The sequence below is a fragment of the Perca flavescens genome, chromosome 1 (assembly GCF_004354835.1).
Source record: "Perca flavescens isolate YP-PL-M2 chromosome 1, PFLA_1.0, whole genome shotgun sequence".
Lineage (NCBI taxonomy): Eukaryota > Metazoa > Chordata > Actinopteri > Perciformes > Percidae > Perca > Perca flavescens.
The window spans coordinates 8,954,645-8,968,020 of record NC_041331.1 but is presented as its reverse complement, the minus strand read 5'-3'; the positions used below and the strand labels follow the sequence as shown (position 1 = coordinate 8,968,020).

General features: G+C 39.8%; 1 protein-coding gene across 2 annotated transcripts in view; it reads right to left on the bottom strand.

Annotated features, from left to right (window-relative positions):
* lrrk1 (leucine-rich repeat kinase 1) overlaps window positions 1-13,068 on the bottom strand; it is a 160,203-nt gene extending 147,135 nt beyond the window's left edge. For both annotated transcript variants that reach the window (XM_028602230.1, XM_028602307.1), the window contains exon 1: window positions 12,898-13,068. The gene's annotated coding sequence lies outside the window, so the exon portion shown is untranslated. The remainder of the gene's footprint in view (window positions 1-12,897) is intronic.
* Window positions 13,069-13,376: the final 308 nt, after the last annotated feature.

The following is a 13,376-nucleotide window of genomic DNA, read 5'->3' as shown; positions in this document are numbered from 1 at the left end:
ACCCCCTATCCGCCCGATTAACCCCTCCCCATGTATCTCCACCCCATCCACCCTCCCTCGCAGAGACCTTCACTCTAAAACCATAACAATCGAAATATATCGTGTGCTAGGATGCAGACTGTTGTACTGGATTTGTAGTTTTGAGGTATGATATGAGGGCGTTCCATGTTTTATTGAATAATTTGAGCCCGTCTTTCAGCGTATACCTTATCCTTTCTAAATGAAGTGTGTTAATTAAATCCTCTAACCACATCTTAGAGGTAGGTACAGTTGTGCTCTTCCATAAGATGAGGATTAATCTCTTTGCTATTACGAAACAATAAGAGAGAAAACGCTGTTGTGCCACACTCAGTTTCCTGAAGGTCTCCGATATTCCAAGAATGATGAACAGAATGATGAGGCTCAGGTTTGATTGAAGTATTTATGACCTCAGACATAATGTTACATATATCGATCCAGAACAATTGGACCATTGGGCATGGAGCAACACTATGGAAAAGTGTTGCTACGGGAGAGTGGCACTTATCACACATAGGTGACACCTCTGGGTATATGTTATGTAGTTTCTCTTTTGAGTAATGAAGCCTATGTATAATTTTAAATTGGACAAGACAGTGTCATGCGTTATCTGAACAATTATGTATGTTTTCACTACTCTCTTTCCTTAAATCATCTGGAATGGATACACCAAGTTACTCTTCTCACTTACGTTTAAAATTTTCAGTCGATGGGGAACTTATTAATAAGAGATTATCATAGATGCAGGACATCGGGACGAATTACTTTCATTAGGAGACAATTTCAGACAGTCATCCATTTTAGATTGTGATTCAGTCTCAAATTCTTTCCGAACGTAGTCCCTAACTTGTAGGTAACGGAAGAAGTTATTTCCCAGCTCATACTTCCTCTGTAGTTGTGTGATTGAAGCAAAGACGCCACCCACATATAAGTCACCAATACATTGGACACCCCTCTCGCTCCATGTAGAAAAGGCTCCAACCAGACTGAAGGGGGCAAATGTGGGGTTTCTAGCGATGGGTAACAGAAGACAGATTGGTTTAAGATTAAAGGTGGTCTTGATTTGTTTCCAAGTACGGATCATTTTATGTATGATGAGATTATTATTATTATACAGGGACTTATTAACCGCTGCCGGAGCTAGTAGGACCGTGGCCATAGAATACGGGTGGCAGTCCTCCTGCTCCAGCATTAGCCAATCAGACATTGGTATTGATGTGTCTAACCAAAATGTAAACATCTTAAATCGCCGAGGCCCAGTAATATAGCAAAAAGTCTGGGATTACTAATCCCCCCTTTGGCTGTGGCCTACAGAAATGTTTTTTTGCAAATTCTATGAACCTTGTGTCCCCACAGAAAAGGAACTATCAGAGAATCTAGGTGTTTAAAAAAAGATTTTTTTAGAAAAATTGGGAGGTTTTGAAATAAATAATTGCAGGAGGAAAATTATCTTTATAACATTAATTCTCCCAATTAAAGAAATTGGGAGTGTGTCCCAGAATGATATTCTAGTCCGTAATTTCTCTATTAGACGGGGGAAGAGAGAGTACTGCTTTGTCACTTCTATCCCCAAATAGGTAAATTTGTCTGGAGAGACTGTGAATGGAAAATGATCTAGGTGTGCTAAGTCACTCATATGGACCGGCATTAAAACGCTTTTAGTCCAATTGATCAGATAACCCAAAAAGGTCCCAAACAGGTTGATTTTGTCCAGAAGATTTGTGATAGTAATTTGAGGCCGCGTTATATATAAAAGGATGTCCTCTGCGTATATCTTATTATTTGTGTCTTTGGTGGAGTATCCATAAATCTGGGGTTCTATTCTGATACACTGGGCTAGAGGCTCGATAGCCAGTGCAAAAATTAAAAGGGATAGTGGACACCTCTGCCTTGTCCCTCTATGTAAGCTAAACGGGAGGATATTGTCCGTTTTTTTAGGATTTGAGCCGTGGGATTCTTGTAAATTAGTTTAATTAGTGACAGGAACTTATTTCCAAAATTGTACCTATTAAGATCTTCAAATAAGTAACACCACTCAATCTGGTCAAATGCCTTCTCGGCGTCAAGTGCAAGTATGACAAGATCAGTAGGTGGACCTCTCTTTGTATATATAATATTGAAGAGACGTCTAAGATTGAAAGTAGCACTCCTATTTGGTATGAAACCTGTCTGGTCCATACCATCTAGTTCACTAGCTTTCCCAATAGAGAATTCAGCCTGTTGGCCAGTATCTTGGCAAATAATTTCCCATCGATATTAAGGAGGGAGATAGGATGATAAGCGCCTACTTCCTGTGAGTCCTTCCCCTTTTTGTGAATTAATGTGATCACAGCCTCAGTTAGGGTGGGGGGTAAATTACCCTGTATCTGGGCATGTTCATATAATTTCAACAGGTAAGGGGATAGGTTTTCACTAAATGTTTTGTATAATTCCCCTGGAAGTCCATCAGGACCGGGTGTCTTATTACTCATTAGGGAGGCAATGGCACTCCGAACCTCTGCAATTGTGAGGTCAGAATTCAAAGAATCAGTCTTCCTCGCTCAGTCTATGAAGCTCACATTTGTCTAAAAATTTACAGAGTCTGAAGTGTTCTTTGAGGTATACAAATCGGTATAAAATTCAAGAAACCCGTCATTGATATCTTTAGACTTTGTAAGTATTGTATTATTGTGAGCTTTTATCTTGTGTATTGTTCTGTCATTTTCCATTTTTCTGAGTTGTCTAACTACTAGTTTGTGTGGTTTGTCACCAAATTCAAAATATTTTTGCCTAGTATAAAGGAATGCTTTACTTAGTTTTGCAGAGATAATTTTGTTATATTCATATTTAAGTGTTGCTATATTCTTGTGCAATATAATAGAGGGGGAGTGTGCATTTTCTATGTCAAGTAATTTAATTTGATCTTCTAATTCTTTTAATTTGGTCTTATTTTATTTTCGCCTAGAAGCTTCAAACAAGATGATACAGCCTCTTCTGTAAGCCTTGAATGCTTCCCAGAGGATGGAGGGAGAGGTATCAGGGTTGTCAAATATAAAGAAATCTGGTCTTTTAAGTATTTGCTAAATTTATTTTCAGTGAGTTTAGTTTCCAAGAGGCGTGCGGCTTTATCTACGTAAACTAAACACAACGAAAAGGCAAGTGGGCTCTGATCTGAAATCACAATGCTGTGATATTTAGCATTCAATGTAGACGGTATGAGTCTGGCGTCCACCAGGAAGTATTCTATCCTACTGTAGGACTTGTTGTGTACAGGTGAATAAAATGAATAGTCCCTACCTGAAGGGTTCATTGCTCTCCACACATCCACTACATTCGTGTTATTAATGAACGTATTTAAAAATTCACTAGAGGCTTTTCTTGGTAGTCTCTTTGTGGAGGACCTATCAAAATAGGTGTCGAGGACAGTATTAAAGTCACCCCCTATTATCAAGTGTGTTTGTGAGATGTCTGTATCAGTGAAAAAACCTTCTGAAAGAATATGGGGTTATCTATGTTGGGAGCATATATATTTACTAGAGTGAGGGAAATGTTGTGGATTTCACCAATTAGTATAATGTCTGTCAGTGATTGTTTTTTCTGTAAAAAGGGAACACCTTTTCTCAGTAGAATGGCCGCACCTCTTGCTTTGGATGAAGAGTTAGAGTGGTAAACTTTCCCTATCCAATACGCTTTTAACCTGCCATGCGAGCCGCTCTTCAAGTGAGTTTCCTGTAGGAACATAATGTCTGAGGTCAGTGACTTTAGGTGGGTCAGAACTTTACCTCTCTTGACTGGGTTGTTTACTCCGCATACATTCCAGCTGGAAAATGTGAGACCCTTCATCCCTCTGCTGTCATTGTTTAAACTATCATACATCAGGAATCTGTGATCAGTATAGTATCCGTAGCAGTGCAGCTGTCAATGTGTAGGATTTGAGTGAATGGTCTTCCTATCCCTCCCCTCCCCTCCCCTCTATCCCAGTCTGACCCACAACTGTTATCAGGGTCAGCCCAGTCCCCATAGTAACAAATCAAAACAAAACTACTCTAGCCAATTCAAAGTGAATGTGGCGCGAGCCTTGTTAAGGAAGTAAGTACAGATAAACCAGTAACTTAAGTTACTTCCCCACACCTTCTGGTGGCCTGATCCTAACTATCTGTGATCCCATTGCTTGGTAACTTACACAACATTTTAAATAGTTTATTGAAAATATGATTAGAGTGCCATGGTAATATAGTATCCATGGGCACACACACACACACACACACACACACAAATATAAACATATACACAGGCCCACACACCCATACAAATACGTATACCCATATACCCAATATCTATAGCTAAGAAGGAAAATTGTAATCAGATTTTCCACAGGGTGGGGATTCACATTGTCTGTATAACAAAAATAAGAAAAATAGTTTAAATATATATGACCAAAAACTTAACTGAGTTGCAACTCCAACCTGAGAACTGACATCATAAACATCTGTAACAATAATCATTACGAATTAAAGGAGGCAATAACAGATTGCAGTCAGCATCCATCATGTTCTTTCAGTCTGGCTAAATGTTAACAAACAGACTATAAACTGAACATCCAGCATTCATCACGTTCTTACAGTCTGGTTAAATGTTCCTTTTAAAGCTTGGCCCCAAAACTTACATACAGTGTCCTCAAGTCAAACTTGGTACCGTAGCCCAGATACCGCTAGTCCACAGCCGCTGGGTCCGCCAGCCTCGGCCCCACCGCCAGACGCGAAGTCCCCCCGCCGTCCTCTGGCTCCGTCGTCGGCAACAGGCCCCGGTGCAGAGCGGCCCGTTTGGATGTCACGTCGTCTTCCATATCCAACTCCCGACAGAAAATGCCCGCATCTGTGGCTGTAGTGAAGGTGAACTCTATCCCTCCGTGGGTCATTCTCAGGGTGGCCGGGTAGATGAGTCTGAGATGCCTTTAGCATCTAGCTCGTGTTGTGCCCCTTCAAGCTCCCGATGCCGCTGGATCATGAATGTGTCGCAGTCAGGTTGCATCGGATCACGTACCGTTATTTCCTGCATCTCATGCTCTGCCCCGATGTGTTGTGGCAAGGCTTTAATTTCCGTTAGCGCTCTCTTCACTGCGTTGTAGACCACTGATTCAAGCACACTTTGTTGCTTTTCCAAGACCTGAGCGATCAAGTCCTCCATATTCGGGACTGTGCTAGCATCAGTTGCTATGTTAGCCACCGCTCTGTTAGCTGCCACCATGTTAGCAGATTTCTCTATCCGAGTAGATAGTTTAGACGACAACAAGACCTGCTTTTTCGTGCTTGCAGGCCTTTCACTGAGTCACTGTGATAACAGATAAACCGATTTGGCGTCAAAGAAAAAGGATTAGACCTGGTTTTTCAATGAAATGCAGAGTAATGTGGGTAAGGAGCTTTAGTTTTCTGCGGCCGCTGTGGTTGCAGGTCACATGACCTCTCCATACTGGACAAATTTTAAAGATTGTTGTCAGTCACTTCACACAAAAACATAGGAAAACAGGGTCCAAGTTGAAAAAAACTGTAGTTACCCTTTCAGACACAGTGGCTTCATCTGTTGTTAACACTGTCAGTAAAGTGAAGTTGTGTTACATAATAACACACAAATAAACGGCTGAACAATAAGCTTCTGGTGCAGTAGACTGTTGACACGCTCTGGGCAGCAGCGGGGGTGGGGGGGTTTACAGGCTGCGACAGCAGTTTACTTTTTGCTGCAACGTAACATGATTGCTGGATATAACAAGCAAACTTTTCTTCATGTTCCTGGAGCACGAGCGGATAGTTGACAGGAACATCACAACTGTTGTGCTGAATGAGGTTGGAAAAAGGCGCCGTGTAACGCTTTCGCTAAGAGTAAACTCAATAAAAAGCCATTTGCCAACATTAAATATCAAACAAAAACCAGACACGATAGCGTATTAAGTTGCTATGAGCTGAACATTCACCACTTCTCGACAGGGCTGTGCATCCTGAAGTGTTAAATTAGTTAATGATAATATGAGACGAGACAACACCACCCTCATTAAACGCTGACTGTGGAGATATCAACATGTAATATCGTTGACGAAAAATCCAACACTAAAATGTTTTTCCCTGCGCACGCACACACGCACGCATTGATTGGCTCTTATAACTGGCCGGGTGGGTAGCGCACTGCCATGAGTCCATGAGGTAACTGTCTGATTATTAAACATTTTCACTGTAATATTTTGTGATTACATTCTGAATCTGCCACGTTCTCTGTCAGGTAAATATACAGTAGCAGTTCAATTCAATTCAATTTTATTTATAGTATCAAATCATAACTTAGGTTATCTCGAGACACTTTACAGATAGAGTAGGTCTAGACCACACTCTATAATTTACAAAGCCCCAACAATTCCAACAATTACAGTAATTCCCTCAAGAGCAAGCAGTGTGACAGTGGAGAGGAAAAACTCCCTCTTGGGAATAGACCTCGGACAGACCCAGGCTCTTGGTAGGCGGTGTCTGACGGGCCGGTTGGGAGTGTGATGAACAGTGGCAATAGTAGTCACATTAATAATGGAACAGTGACTGGATGTAGCGGGAAGCTGCAGGGTTCAGCAGGAAGCAGCATGACATTGCAGGGCACCGCTGAGCTCAGCAGGGAGTGCAGCAGGACCACGGCGACAGCTGGAACCAGGATCTTGGTGCCAACACTCTCCAAGGAAATACGCTAGTAGTACAATGTCATTCTCTGATGTAGACGTACACTGTAAGTCAGTAGTAGGCTATACAGTGGAGTTGCATATGAAGTGGTTTGGGGTCCTTATGTAAGTAATTTTGGGGTACAATTTGGTTCTGGAGAGTTCTACAAGCAGCTATACCACAGGCCAAGCAATCGGCCCATTCCAAACAGGCACATTTTCAAATGGCACTGTACTAGTATTCCTGATTCACCATCTTTTTCAGCTGAACGCCATGAGGACAGTCTATGTATGTACAAAATGTAAACAAATTACATAAAAATTATGACAAATATACCATATTATTACAGTTTCAAAACCAGAGCCATCACTGAACTGAACTCCACAAAACAAACCGGGGGAGGAGGGGGTTTGTTCAGTCCACCACAACCACCCTCACCACAGGACTAAAACTGGATTCATATTTTCCATACTGGAAATGAGGAAATGTGCAAAAATTTTAGCGTGCAATAATGTATTTATAAGGTGCAAATAGCATTCAGCACAATGTACAAAATGTACACTTTTATTACTTATTTTATCTTTCTTTTTTATTATTAGCCTTGTTTTTCTGCATGACAGGTGTGCATATGTGTTGTGTTGATGTGCGAGCAAATTGTATAATGTTAAATGACAATAAAGGTATTTTATTATTACTGCACTATAATGTGAGTTATGTCTGCTTTTCAGTTGTGTGTCATGTAGTGCTGGGCGGTATACCAGTTTAAACAATATACCACTATTCATTTTCAGAATGATATGAATTTTTCACCGTTATACTGGTGCATTGCTACGGTGAGCGAAATGGCCAATGTAAGCTGCGATTGAATTGAGAACTGGACAGCGTGGCCTACCCTTCTCATGGTAGTAACTTCATAACACAACAATAAATAACCCACAACTAACTCTCTTTAACAGTGCAAAACACCATGGCACACAACAATTTGTAAACTAATAATTGTACATTTACAACTTTTTCCAAAGACCGGAGAGACCGGAGAAACAGCAGATGTGCTCAAGAAAGGAATTGTCTGCTGTTTTCAGTTTAATCCAACATAATTTAGCCACTGTTGTTGACGGTGTTCTGGATTAACTGCTGTTTGAAACATCTGGTGATAGATGCAGATGTGGTGTAGGCGTGGCCTTTGAGGACTGACCAGGAAATAAACATGCTGATCGCTTCGCCTCTATTTCACATTCATTTGTCAGTGTCTTGTTAAAACTTGACCATAGAAACGCGTTGCTGAGCATTCATTCTGGTCCCGACAGACATGCATGCAAACATTAGCCATTGTCGTTACGAAATATCATACATTGGCTGGTGAGTTTGTCACTCACTGCAAGCCACAGAAACACCCAGATCGACTAGTGACATTTAGTAAAGAATTCACTGTCAAAACAACACTGTATGTATCTAAAATATAAGCAAACTGGGGTATTATATATTGTAGCCATACAATATAATGCTATACTATATAATAGAGATTCACAATATATTTCAACAAGACGTTTCTAGCTTGCGACATATAAACCCACTGAAATAAACTAGCATACTTAAGACACAGTACGCCACCTGTAAACGTGGGCCAAATTTACTCTGCCAAAATTGAAGATCAAATATGCAGCAAGCTCTGTGATTTGTTATACGGTACATTACACCTACTCATTACTGTGACAGAATGAAAGACAATGAGCAGTATTGATTCAGAATCAGCTTTATGGGCCAAGTAAATGTGCAACACAATCCAATTGTTACTAGTCATTATTGTAATGTCAGATATAAAAAAATGAAGGTTACACTTCACTTGAAAGTATCTACATAAGAGTGACATGACACTGTCATGAATGTGTCATAAACTTAAACAAGTCATAAACGTTTAGGACATAACACTTTTTGAGTTAGGGTTAGGGTTCATGTGTTCGTGACAGTCTACCGTCAAGTAAAGTGTTACCAAAATGAAAAACATATCCATACTACATTTGTGGATATTTTGACTAGGCACAGTGACATTTTTAAATTACACTATATCTGGAATGTTTTTTTTCATTTTGGATACTGAAATTATGATTCTAACTATTAACAATTGGATTGTAGATATCTGAATTGTAGTGTTTCCTAATAATTATATTTCAGATATCCAGACATTCAATAACATAAGATAAACTTGATTGATCCAGTTTGTTTGTTGTTACAGCTGCTCAAAAGTTCAAACACAACAGAATAGGCACAACTACACATTAAATAAAAGTAGAACAGAATTTTTTTTTTTTTAAAGGTATAAGTAATAGAAAAATAAGAATAAGAGTTACAATAGTAATATGTACTATGAATACAGACAGGTATATATGCTACAGATGAAATAAGATGCAGATAAATAATAATAAGAAATCTGTCACAATCAATCATTAATGACTCACTTTCACTGTATCTCTTACCAACTCCTCACAAACCCACTAACTTGTGACATGTTAAAGATATAGCCTAATGATAATTTTTGTTGTCTTCACCTGGGCGCCATTATCCAACTCCTGCCACCCATCTTGGATAAATAAGTAGGCATAATATAGTATAGAATTGTGATGATCGTAGCTTTTAACATAACACAGCTATAGTATAAAGTCTACAGAAATACAATTACATTACTGTTTTAAAAGCCTATAGATGTAACAATATAATCTGAGCAGATCACATTTTGCCACAGCTGACAGCTGTCTCCACGCTGCATTCAGCACCTCATACGTAGCTTATGTTTTACTTACAGGCTGTATTAAAATATAAACAGGTCTCAATACACTTAATCCAGTTGTACTAAGAACGAAGACTGACAACGGAGGTGGCTGTGCCAATGCCTGTTCACAATTGGCTACTGGAAACTTCAGTGTTTTTTTCCAAAACCTTTCCGTTATCAGTGTTATATTTGTAGCCTATCATTCCAACTTCAAGTCGATATGAGAACGGTTTATGCTTTCATACAGAAAATGAGTGAAACATACTTTGAGGTGTTTGCACGTAACGTTTGTGGAGATAGCTAGAGCTGGGCGATTTTTTTCCCTAAAAAACGATTTACGATTCGATTCCCCCCCTTTCCATTTTAAACTAAATAACTGCAAACTGTAAATATATTATTAAATTAAAATATATATTTATTGTATTTAATTAAAGTGCATCAACATAAACAAAATTGCAAAGGCAAACCCTTTCTCTAACTGAAAAGTCACTGTGCAGTGTGCAACAAAGATTGTTAAACATCCAAATTATTTATACTGTATTTGGATTGAAAAAAAAAATCCAAAAAATCTGAAATCGAAAATATGAATCGATTTGACCTACCAACTCGATTTTTAAAACAAATCGATTTTTTTCCCAGCCCTAGAGATAGCTGTAACAATTTGGTCAGATTAATTTGTGACACAGCTTCCATCCACTGTCAATTGTGTTTTATATTGAATTCTACGGATACGCATCATTCTCATCACTACGATAAGTCTACACTAAACATTACTACACATTTTACAAATTTGGACATGACTGCCACCGCCACGCTGCTGTTTTGTCTCGACTGACTTCAGTTTCAACGGGCACAGTATCTACATGCTTGGCATTTCCAGTTAAACGTCAACGGGTTATTTGTATGAGTTCACTCCAGGCTTTGAACCTCCACGTGCCTTTCAGCACCGCATTTGCAATTGGCCGGTGTTTCCGGTATCTGTTGCCCAACTCGGAGCCCTTCAGGACTGCATTAGATTGAGTGATTGTTTTGGTGAATTGACACGGGCGACAGCTTTGCCTTTCTATGGCCTGCTCGTGTTTATTAATAGTATGTGTGTGGAGATGTGGATCTAGGTTTATGGGTTTCTTTTAGGGCTGGGACGATTCATCAATGCATCAGCATATCCGATGCCATCACCCAGATGTGCCAAACACTGCATCATCTCTCTGATACAGAGATGATTTTATGGAATCTAACCCATGCCAATCTCTAGGTATGGTGAAGGGCATGTGATCATGTGGGGCTATTTTAATTCCGAAGGCCAAGGGAACTTTATCAGGATGCATAGTATCCTGGATCCATGAAATAACAATACCTTATATAATCATTAAATTAATAAATATTTTTGTTGCATCTCTTTTCGGTGTTGTAGTTTGTAGACGGTCCCTAAGCACTCGTCTTACTGCTGTCTCACCGCCGGCTGCTCATAGAGACAAATGTTATTTCTCCAGGTTGGAGGGCGGCTCGTTTTGACAAAAATTTGTAGTTCGTTGTTTACCTTACTGCAGTAGGAAAGAGGCGTCGTTTGTGATTTACTAACATTTTGCTGTAGAGTAATTCATCCCGGAAGTTCGAATGTGTGAATATCTCTCTAACTTTACCGAAGTTGAGCTCTGAGCAGGGCTTGCTCTGGCTGTCTTGAGCCTGCGCGTGTAGGGTGCGCAACTATAGGTTTGGTCAATGTTTTCTTTCTTTCATTCCAATTTCTGTCTGTCACTCACAGTGAAAATCTGGGACATTTCTAGGGTTGGGTACCGAAACCCGGTTCCACTATGGAACCGGTTCCTACGCAAACGATAGTATTCGGACCGGATTAGAACGCAAATTTCGGTTCCTCATTTCGGTTCCGACTGAAATATTTTCCCTCTGTCGCTCCGGACGGTGGCAGAATCTTTTTTCTTTCTCCCTTTTCTGCCGAGTGGCGCACGTTCCCGCTGGCGGTGTGAAGCGTGTGTCCGCACTATTCTGCGACATGCACTCTACAATCCCTGCTGATAGACAGCTTTTTATACACGCTCCGAAACGGACGTAAAAATATGACACTCTCTCTGTAGTCTACCGTTAGCTAGTTACCATAAATGTAGGCTACTTTTAAAATGGCATATTTTCCCTCTGGGCTCACCAAAACGGATGTGAAAGCATATTAACCATTCACTGCACGTGATCGCTAGTAAACATATTACACTTTCTCTGCTAGTCTATCGTTCAGGACAAGACCCTGTAGCCTGGGGGTGGGGGAAGCCGGACAGCCTCCCCAAATTGTCTTCACTTTCAAACTCATACCTGGGTGTGTACAGACCTCTTGGACACCATCTGAGAGAGTTTTCTCCTGTGCAGGACATGCCATAAGTCAGGAGAGGTGTCCTGTCTTGCCAGAGAAGGCAAATATAGTAATTTTTCTGCAAAAGAACTGCTAAAGTTTGAAGCTGGTTGGCATACCAACTCAACATTTATTTTGTTGTTACTTGTTAATAGTGTAACTGTTATTTGTTAAATTATTGTAATTGTGTGTAAGGTGACTTAGGTTTATTTATTATATATTTAAGTACTTTAAAATGTTAATATATTGTTAAATTGAAATAATTTTCAATGTTTTCCGGCATCGGAATCGTAATAATCCAAACGCTACCCAACCCCAGACCGTCCCCGGAAACCGGAGACGTCTGGTCACCTAACCCATGGGAGCATGCCCCCAGACTCCCCTAGGTTTAGGCTGAGCCTCAAATGGCTCCACTCCTGCAGACGAGACTACAGCAGCTGTAGGCTGACAGAAGCATGGGAGACACCGTTGGAGTTAGGAAGAAATAAACTTTTCTTCTTCTTTTTTTTTTTTTTTTTTTTTTTTTACTTTGCAGCGTTTTTCTGTTGCATGTGTTTTTGGCGTTTGTGTGTTTTTTGTTAAACTTTGCATCACTTCTGTATTTGCAGATGTTTGCTGTTAATGTATTTGTTTTCACTTCCTGTAGCATGTTTTTTTCATTTGCAGCACGTTTCCGTTATTGTATTGGTTTTGTGTTTTTGAATTGAAATAGTTTCTGACGATGCATTACGTTTCTCCCTTCTCCCATGGTTTCTCCCATTGGTTTCTCTTAATGGGAGTGTTTTGGACGTTGTAGCGCGTTTGTCCTGTTCGGCCACCGTAAATAATACCGAAATAAAACGTACTTCAGGAGTATAGAAAATATACATAATTATCTTTATAGTGCTTAAGTTATTTAAAAATAACAAAAATATATATAAATAAACAATTCACTTTTTTTTTTGATACCGATTGGTTTGTTTTCCCTCTAACGTTAATGACAACGGTGCGTCAACCAGATCACCAGCAAAAGAATCACTTGCAGCTAAAACACCAGACATAAATTATTATGACACAAAAGTCATTATTAGCCAACTCACCACATGGATGAGAAGTCCAGTCAGCATCACGAGAGGGCTTCACCGCTTTGAAGTCCTCAGCAGTAACCGTTTGACACTAATGTTATGTTGGACTTCCTGATTCCACCGTGCAAACTTTCCGACAGCAGGACACTACACGCTGTGTGTGTCAAGTATAGACAGTCAAGTTGGACAACGGAGGCATTTCCGGTGATCATTTCAAAATAATACCCAACAGCTCACTTAATTCTTCTTCTTCTTGTTTCCGGCAGGCTAGACGCATCTATGGCGTATTGCTGCCCTCCACTGGTCTCTACTCGCTATTCACAATTTAATTAGAAATAATTATAATTAGCTATATCTTATTATATACTCCAATATGTCGCAAGTACTCCATCAGTTTCTTCAATTTGCTCCAATTGTCCAAATTCAATAAAGTGCGTAAAGTAAAAACAGTTTATCCAGTTGCACCCAGTTCTCTGAACAATTTCTTCCTCTGA